This window comes from Cynoglossus semilaevis, chromosome 8 (assembly GCF_000523025.1).
Source record: "Cynoglossus semilaevis isolate Cse_v1.0 chromosome 8, Cse_v1.0, whole genome shotgun sequence".
Classification (NCBI taxonomy): Eukaryota; Metazoa; Chordata; class Actinopteri; order Pleuronectiformes; family Cynoglossidae; genus Cynoglossus; species Cynoglossus semilaevis.
In genome coordinates this window covers 13,490,110-13,499,922 of record NC_024314.1, presented here as the reverse complement: position 1 = coordinate 13,499,922, position 9,813 = coordinate 13,490,110, and the positions used below count along the sequence as shown (strand labels likewise).

Sequence of the window (9,813 nt, the reverse complement as noted above, 5' to 3'; positions counted from 1 at the left end):
TGCTACAACAGTTTTCTGACACTGCTCGGTGTAACAGTATCACTCACACAGTATTGACACCTTCATCTTCCATGTTGGAAAATAAGTGAGGTGCTACACGGCAGCACATCCATACGGATGATAAATCTGAAGCTGATGACAATACCTATCGAGCGCGGCCCCCTCAGACCTGGCAGTCTGTCAATTTCCCCCAGTCTCTAAAGAGAGAAGGCATCATTTAGCCCCCTGCTCTCTCCCTGCGCTCCTCCGTATTGATCGGCTGCGATGTTGGAAAACAATTGGAGACGTGTCACTGCGTATCCAAAGTGATCAATAACACGGGCCTGGCTTTGTTTTGTTTAACGGGCGCCGAGCACGGATCCATCGCTCTTCTTCTCTAAGATGGAAATGTACAAATTAAATGTGTTCTTACAGCTCTCCTGTCAATCCCGCCTCATTTACACTCTCTGCCTCCTAATAAATGCGGCAGGTTCTGGTTTGTTCACCATTGATGTCAAAGTTTGTACCGTTATTAAATGTGTATAGAGTGGATATTTAAAGTGGACGACTAAAGGTATCTGGAAACACAAACTGACAGAATATAAAAAATTACAAACATTTATAAATGAAATAACTGAAATGCAATTAGCACACATTTATTTTAGCTTCTCTTATATATCTAAGTATAAACCATAGCAGCACTTAGCTACATGAAAACTAATGAATGACCAGAGTAAAAGAAAACCTCAAACAGACGACTAACACTGGGCCAAAAACAGCTGAACGTTAGCACTAGCTTTCTGTTATATTTGACCAGAAATAAATAATACAACTGTTATTGTTATTATTATGACATAGTGATATATTTTGACCTACTATAAATCAGTCGCACACACACAAATACGTTAACATAACTAACGTGGACAAGGTCTGTGCAATTTGACACATCTGAAATTTTCAAGGGAAAAAAATCTGTGGAATTCTTTTTACTGTCTGTGGGAACTTGGTGACAAGTGTGTGTGTGTGTGTGTGTGTGTGTGTGTGTGTGTGTTACAGAGAGAGACATTCCAACCAGGTGAGTAAGCGTGGGTCGTTTGAAGAGCAGCTCCCTGTATCATTGTGTCTCCTCTGATCCAGTACAAGTGTGGGGACAAAGCTGCTTCGTCTCCTGAGGCAGATGAGAAACTCCATCGTCCTGCCGAGGACAATGAGACAACGTCTGCTCCATTCACCACAACCTGTGAGAAGAGAAGCCATTGTGAGGAACACAAAAACTGAGAACCATTCTTCTGTGACACACACTGTAAAAAAAAAAAATCAGAATTCAGGCACAAAGAACATTTGAACTCTTCAGGTCAAACTGTGAGTTTGGTTTTCTTTAACCTGTGGATATATTCAATATTTTAAACCCAGGCCCAGAGATCAGCAGAGGCCTGAGGGGAAAATGAACAGTTTTAACACTTACAAAATAGTTTTTGCCACCTAGGCCAAATTTTTTTTTTAAGTTACACCAACGGATAAGTGTAAGAAAAAACCTATATTATAGTAAGAAAAAATCCAAATAATAGCAAACAAACTGCTGAATATTTCAAAAATGGAAGCTAAATTAGTTTGTTTGGAAACATGACAGTGTTGGTCCACAATATCTAACAGCCAGCCAACAATTTCTGCACAACCAGTGCTAACCATTAGCAAACAATAGAACATTAATTTAGACAAAGAAAAGAAAAGAAATCACATTAAATAATGGTTAAAAGTGAGGACAAGTTTAAATCTGTCCAAAGATAATAAGTCGTAGCATTTAATAAATGACGTTGATGAACCCTCCATGAATATCTTTCTCCATGTCAAACTCAGAACATGGAGCAGCGTCAGGAGCAGCAGTGAGAATCATGGGAAAAAGACGGTGTGTTTGAAGGTGCCGCTGCCCCAGGACGTGAACTGAGGGTTAGAGAGAACACAGCTGAGCTTCCTGTGACTTCACACAGCCACACACACCTGACACTGGTGTGTGTGTGTGTGGCTGTGTGTGTGTGGTTTCAACAGCAAATACGCCTATACATTACACCGTCATTACCCTGTCACTCAGGATTACTCCGACACTGTACCCACACTGGCCCACAGTTATGTGATCCACGGCTGCAGCAGAAGACGCAGCTAAACTGAACCGGATAATTCCAGCTCAGGTTTGAGGATAGCGTCACGTCAGCGTATTTTGTTTTATGTAACCGACACCTTTGTTGACCCACACGGGGAATTTGTCTTGACATCATAGGTGTCACATGAAAGCAAGCGTTTCAAACACGTTATTTAAGTGTGGCGTGATTACATCAGGGCGTGTCGGGGAAAGGGAAAATAAAAACAGCCGCTGCCAGGTTCGTACGACACAGCTGAGAGCTCAGTGGGACCGGTGATGTCATGCTCCTGCACCTGCACTCAGGGTTGAACGGCACCACGGCAGGTGATGAGGTTAGCTTAGGTTATTAGGATTTATTTTACATGTTGTGGAACACTTTCAACATGGGTAGAATTCTACTATTCTAAAAATCTGTCCACTGTCACTTTTACCACGAGAAAAAACAGTATTTTGAGAACTAGTCATTTTGACAGGAACTCCTCCAAAAAGATGGCCATTCTGTCCAATCACTACAAGGGTCGGACCGTCACGGTGCCACACTGACAGCTTCCTCCAAACTCCGTGGGAATTCCAGCCCTGCTGCCTCAAATATGTCACAGCAGTCAGGGTGCATTCCTATTGTAAAATCCTACACACAAAAACAACAACAAGAGCACAGTCCGACGTCAGGAGGGAAGAGCCTGTACACAGCTGGCACGTCGGCCCCGTGTGACTCAGTGTGTGTTGTGTGAAAGCAGCCAGTGGCAGCGCCGTACTCTCAGCCATAAGTGCAGGGCAGAGCTCTGCGGTGAGCAGCTGTAAGTATAGGCCGTGGCAGCAGTGGACATTATCAAACGGGTGTGGCCACACACACACAGCACGCACACACAACGCCTGCTCACAAAAACTGTGTTTTAGTCGAGGAAGTGGAAGAGAAACACCTTCAGGTTCTGACGTGTCTGCACATGAGCAGCATCACCTTGAAGTAGGAGAGTGGAGTAACGTCTCCCAGTCAGATTAAAGAATAATCTTCATCTACTATATACTCAGATTAGTAAGAACCTCAAATGGATTTATGGATTTAACTTAAATCAATATTTCTGGCTTAATTGATGCTACATTTTTGGCTAACATTAAACGTCATTATTATTTTTAAAATAATCACAATAATTAGCAGCCTTAAGTTATCAATTGGCTAACATTGTTTGCCGCTGTTTTGTTTATGCACTTTTAGCAAACACCTAGCTAATTTTGTGTTATCTTTTTAGTCATTTTAAAACTTGTTTAGGTTTTTCTCTTAGGACTGGCAGCAGTTTTTGTTCCTTTTCCATCTACGGCTGATCTGTACACACCACAGTTAAACTAACATTCCTCATGGGACTGATAATAACATGACTTTTGTCTCTTTGTGTGTGTGTGTTTCAACAGCAAATACGAAATGTTTTTTTAAATTTTATTCTACAGGGAAAACCCAAATCGTGGGACTATCTGAAGCAGAGTTAATTATTTAGATTTGTTTCTGAGGTGGCCTGTTGCGTGCCTGTCTTATCACATTTAAACTTTTACTGCAGAGCACTATGTTCCAACAGTTTTCCACGTTCTCTCGTAAAAACCTCACATTTCCGTGTTGCTGGCGATTAAATGGAAAGAGCAGCGTTTTAAGACTTCAGCATAAAAAGTGAGAAGAAAAGAAGAAACAAACAAACAAAAGCTGAGTCTGGCTTCTGCAGTCAGACCTTTGTTTTTACTTGAATCCACTCATTATAAATGTATTCTTCTGAGAAGATTCTGGGGAAACCCAAGGTGACTTGTGCTGACAGGAGGCTGACGGTTCAAAACCCTACAGCAGAAGGGGTTTTTTTTATGGCCCAAGTCCAGCCTCGTAAGACGACAAAAGAGCAGGAGATAAGAACTCAGGTGTGTTGAGATCCAGACAAAACAAGATAGAAGGAAATCAGCCTATCAGCTCACAGATCCAGAGAAGAAAGAGCCCCAGGCAGAAAATGTTACACTCAGCCCATGTTTCTAAAATGATTTCAAACTTGTTTCTTGTCTTTCAGTAGCTACAGGGGGCAGACTGGAACTGGAGCGGTTCCTTCTACAGAGTGTTTATCTAGGCCAGCAGAGGGCAAACTGTTTGACTCACTGGTTAAAATGAGGTTCAATACTTAATGATAATGCAAATTAAATGTACAAGAATAAACCTAAACTTTCAAAGATACTTTGGCACATTTGATGTTTGCCGCCACCTAGTGGCTTCAACAGGAATTACAGCCAATTTCTTGATTTTGCATGAAACCGAAGGATTGACATCAGTCGTTACAGCACCTTGTCGTATGTGGCCCACGTAGTCTGCTCAGGGCAGCTTGATCTCTACCAGTGGGGCAGCTCTGAATGTTGTTGTTGTTGTTTCACAGCCAGCCTTTCACATAAGCCATAAAAACATGGCTGTCATTCAGGGCAGCGTCTGCTGGGGTCAGGGGGCAACTCTGTAAGCAGTCAGAAAAAAAAAATCATAAAAATTACAATGGATGCATAATGTCACCAAAGGAACCAAATGGCTAGCATCGAGTCAGTCAAAACTGCTCTGGAGCTCTCCCTCAGATTTTTGTTTGTTTTGCTCTGATTGATGTGCACTTTCTGTTGTCCAATGTTTTCTCAGCACTTGTGTCCAGTCCAAACTATGAAACACAACAGTTACGGTGGTTGGTTGATGGATCCATCATTCATCTGCAGTGCACAGATGTGAGTAATCATGCTTGGTTGATTGGTTATCACACTGCAGATGTATCACATGTTAATAGACCACCTCTATTGGAAAGACCACCTCTGGGTTTGAACAGCTGCTGTTAACACTCACAGCAACAAAAATGTTTTTTTTACAGAATTTTATGAAAGGCTAGAGAAGCTGCCAGATGTGTGGTTTGGTGTTTGTCAGTGTCAGTGTTGACCTTGATGTTTATCTTGATGCCATTGATGTTGTTGGTCATCAGCTTTGTTTTGTCTTCATGTCCAGTTGAGTCCTTCGACTTGACTGGTTGGTTCTGTCCAATGAAAGAAAAAACAATGATCATCTTCATCGACTGAAACCAACTGACGTCGCTAGTTAGAAATCTGAACAGACTGGATGTAGAATGGACCCGCTGTGGTCTGTGTGGACTGGTTTACGGTCGACTGTAGTTTGACATGTACAGCTGGTGTTGATGCTCAGACCTGTTACCAGTAAACCTGATAACTGAGGAACTTTCCAGAAAGTTATTTGTGTTGGTTTTTCTTTCGTTCCCTCTCAGAACCGTTGCTGACTGAAGTTGACCAAATGTTCCAACTTTTCTGGAAATAAAATCTGTATTTTTGTGTTTTGGCACTTGGGGAATAACTGTGATGCCTTTTTATTTTCCTAATCTAATCCAAACATTCAGTCCAGAGTCTTGGCCTTCATGCTCCATGCAGCAACAGAGCCATTTATACGCTCCATGTATATGTTGTTGTTCCAAAGCCATGCAGTACCATTCCACCGTCTTCACTCCTGATGCCATTCATGCAGTGAAGACTGTAGTCTGTAATCATCCTGGACCTTTTCCCTTTTCCTCTTCTCCCTGTCGTGGAATTCCTGGGAGCAGGATAACAAATATCTGAACTGGGACACTGCAGTAAATATAGAGACACAGCACACAGAGTGATGTGTGTGATAGGTACTTACAGGATCCAAGGAATAAATAAAATTGAGTGATGCTCCAACATCTTCTGTTTCTGTGGGATTAGGAAAAAAAGATCATTTTTAGAATCTCCACTTGACTGATGGAGGACGGAGGTTTGATTATCACAGCTGTGGAAATCAATGGAGCAGAGATGGGCTGCATGTAACATGAAGAAAGTCCATGGTTTAAAAAGGGAAGCATGAAAGTAGGACAGGAGCAGTAGTTGGCCACCAGGGAGTGACGCTACTGATGGCAGGAAGAAGACAACTTTAACGAAGCTCTATGGAAAAAGAAGACTTTTCCTCTTAATTTATACTGTCAAAAAAAAAAACCATCTGAGCCACAAAGAGCTTCACCCTTGTGTTGTCCTTGAGGTCATTCTGACCAAAGAAACAAAGGGGGTCATCCTTAGACCCCACAGGTGGGTGTAACAGCAGTGGTCTCCAAAGTAGGTGATGAAAAATGACCTTCGTCAACATTCTTAAATCTGGACGATATGTCAAGACCCCAGGGTCTGAGACGGAGAAACCTAGAAGGTTGGTGGTCTCACCACAGAATTATACCCCTATGGTTCTGAGCCAGGGCCAGTGAAACAGACAGGCAGCCTAAACAAACATGAGCCCCCCCCCCCAAAACCACACACAAACACTCGAATGTGTGTCTTCAGAGCGTATCACCAGAGGCCCAGAGAAAAGCTCCTGATTAAATAGTTGTGGATCTCGTGTCCTGACTTTGAAGACTTTGGTCTGTTATCAGCTGGTGGTGGTGAAGATAACGCGGTGAGACGGGGCTCACAGACCCTGTTTACAGACCGTCAGTGGAGGCTGTCAGGAGGAATTTATTACACTGGGCCAGAAACCTGGTGGAGTTTGATCAGATGGAGAGATGGAGCTAAAAAAACCCAACCTGCTCTAATGTTGACCTGCTGCTGTCAGACACGCTGCTGAACACTGTGTGTAAACTTAGCATCAGCTGCTATCAGCGTCTGTTAGCCTGTGTAATGGTCTGTCCAAACACATCACAGAGAAATGCCTTTTCTGGACAGAGCTGCTTTGATTCATTCGCCAGGAGTTTCAGAGAATCTGTGTGTCCTGATATGTCGCAGGTGATTGTGTTTGACAAGGGAGAAAAACAAGTACATTTGAAGACTACAGCTTCAGATGTACTCCAAATAACACTAGCAGTGCCAGGTACTCTGTGTGATCCACGGCAGGGATCCAAAAGGTTGTTGTTCTTACATATTTAGGATGAAACTTATGTTGCTGAAATTTGTTTTTTTTTTCTTTTATTCTCACATATGACCTTAGTGACCTAATTCCAACACCTACTTCGCTGAGTTTTTATTTTTTAAATGATCATATGTTTGCAGAAAAATTATGTGATGCAAATGTATCTTATTTTTAGCACCAGAACCAGAGACTCACAGTCGAACCCCACAGGAGTCACATCCTCATCACTCTTTCGATATATATTCTAATTAGTATTATTAACTATTATTATTCATTACTATTATGTATTGTTTAGCTCTGTTTTATATGTATAATTTTTATGATTGTTCAATAAAAAAAAGAATGGAAATTTTACTCTAATGTTAAACTTTAAATGTGTCCAACTTATCTGGACTCCAGTGAAGAAATGAGGTAGGAGCCTCTCCATCATCAGTCGAACATCGTCCAGCTCCTCCAGGACACTCACAACAAGGTCATTCTCCAACACTGTCTGTTTCTCTCTCTCTAAAGCACACACTCCAGGCCCCCTGGTGGAGAAAGGCAGTACAAACGAGAGACAGTTCTATCAACAGACACTAGAACAGGGGTGGGCAAAGGGTTCCACTAAGGGCTGCTGTCCACAGACGTAAGGAATTAAGTAGACATTTCTGGGGGTAGAGCACTCAGGGAAATACTCCAGAATACAAACATTTATATCCCAAAATCAGAGAAATACATCAACTAATAATCGTTTGTATCCACACGGGAAAAGAATCGCCTCTGGGTAAAGTTGTAATGACAAACGTTTACCACTTGAAGGAGCTATATCATTGCACTTGAGTGAATTTAAACTACTTTGTTTTTTTTCTGAAGTTACAAAAAGTCCTGTGCTGAGATAAGCTCCGCCCGCATCAGAGGCTGATTCTGAGTAGAGATAAAATAAAATAAAATAATGGATGGATGCCACTCTGAGCTGCAGCCATTACCCAGTGTTTAGAACTCCTCAAAGTCTGATGAGTTTTAGCTTTAGCACTTTTTCGTTCTCCAAGATCATATAATGAAATGAATATGGATTTAACAATATTTAGATTGTAGCACAAATACAAGAACACACATTAGGCCATGAGTGTTGATGGACTCACCAGCCTGGCTCTGTAGCTCAGAACATTGGGAGGCTTAGGAATCAGAGACAACCAGTTCTGAATAGGATCCTCAAGTGATCCGAATCCACGATACAGTATCTGTGTGTACAATAAAAGTAACATGATCAACCTTCTTTCTGCTCTGGATCATGTTGTCTTTTGTCTGTACTTCAGTGGGTTTCATGTCAGCACCCTGGTGGTTGGAGTAGAAGTACTCTCTGGTGGAACTGTCACAGTCGTACAGTAAAAATCAACATCCCTTCAGCATTAATTATCCCCCCTTGGGATAATTCCAGCACACAGCTTGGGAAGACCTCTGTGAGAGTAAAAAAACAAGGACTGTATAAATACTTCTCATAATCTCATGTACTTCAGCAAGAAAAAATACAATTTGTGTAACTTTTTGTTGCACAACTTGGACTGTAGTAACAAAGGTTGACCGTCAGAGGGCGACAAACACTTAAAAATCATAGAAAGGATTTTTATTTTTATTTTTTATTTTTAACTAAAAAGCAACTGCTGTGACCCATCACATATACACAATATAAGGAGGAATACATTTTACTTTTTCAAAATTTTATTTTTAACACAATTTACTTACAACAAGACATAATAACTGTGTCTTATATTACAGGGTATGGCCACAGGTTGTGCCGTATACTCTGCTCTACTTTTTCACCAAACCAGTTGAACTATTCCTGGACAGGTTCTAAGACAGGGGCCCTTTTTGATGGTCAGTATCAGTTAAAATATAGAGTACTGGGTGAAATCATTTCAATAAACTGAACAAGAATAAAAAGAAAAATCTAAACTTTCAATGATAATTAAGCACATTTGATTTCTGCCGCCGTCTAGTGGCATCAACATAAATTACAGTTCAAAAATTGTAACGCATGAAACAAAAGGATGTGAGGACATCAGTCTCACCTGAACTATAGCCGGACTGGATAGGCCAGCAGGCCGTATGTGTCCCACAGTCGTTTGCCGTGGTCTGGTCTAATACTTCACTTCTTTGACCTAGTAAGATGAGCTGTCAATTAGTACCTGCAGTGGTGATGCAGCAGTCATAAGAGGAACTCCGTGTTTCACATCTTATCCACTGGAATGATGTTGATGGTCTTCATACCACAGAGAACGGAGCAGCCGCTGCTGCACGTCGTAGGCTGGTCTGAGGACATAGAAAAAAAACTTGACTCAAACCTAAAAAAAAGCTCTTCTAAGACTGCTTCTCTTCTCTTCTAAGAGATATTAAACATTAAACTACAGTATGAACTCCTGAAGTCAAGTGTCTATGTTGTAATTGATGTTGGAGTGTGTACTCTCCTGTTAAAGCAGTGACTGTATTTTTAATCTCTTGTTGTACATTGCTTACGGTCCACTTTATCCCATGAAACAGTGAATTCATGAAGCCAGTAATAAGTGCACTCATATCTGATCAAAAACCTTGATTCATCACAAGATATACTGTAATGATTCTTGGAGATTTTTTTATAACATACACAGTTTGATGTCAAATTTACAGCACTGACCTTTGACCTGTTACTGTCTGCAGTTGTACAGTTGAAGTGAAGCCTTCTTCAGTACACAGTGCAGCAGCAGCAGCAGCAGGAGCAGCAGGAGCAGCAGCAGCAGGACAAGCCGCAGGAGACGGCAGGGGGGGCGGCGTGGCC

The 9,813-nt window shown here is 41.6% G+C and overlaps 1 long non-coding RNA gene across 1 annotated transcript; it reads right to left on the bottom strand.

Moving 5' to 3' along the window:
• Nucleotides 1-5,052: 5,052 nt before the first annotated feature.
• Nucleotides 5,053-9,765, bottom strand: LOC103382325 (uncharacterized). Its single transcript, XR_521914.2, has 6 exons — nt 9,673-9,765; nt 9,071-9,311; nt 8,144-8,242; nt 5,796-7,549; nt 5,603-5,705; nt 5,053-5,139 (listed from the first exon to the last, which is right to left on the bottom strand). It is a non-coding gene; the product is annotated as an uncharacterized LOC103382325 (long non-coding RNA).
• Nucleotides 9,766-9,813: the final 48 nt, after the last annotated feature.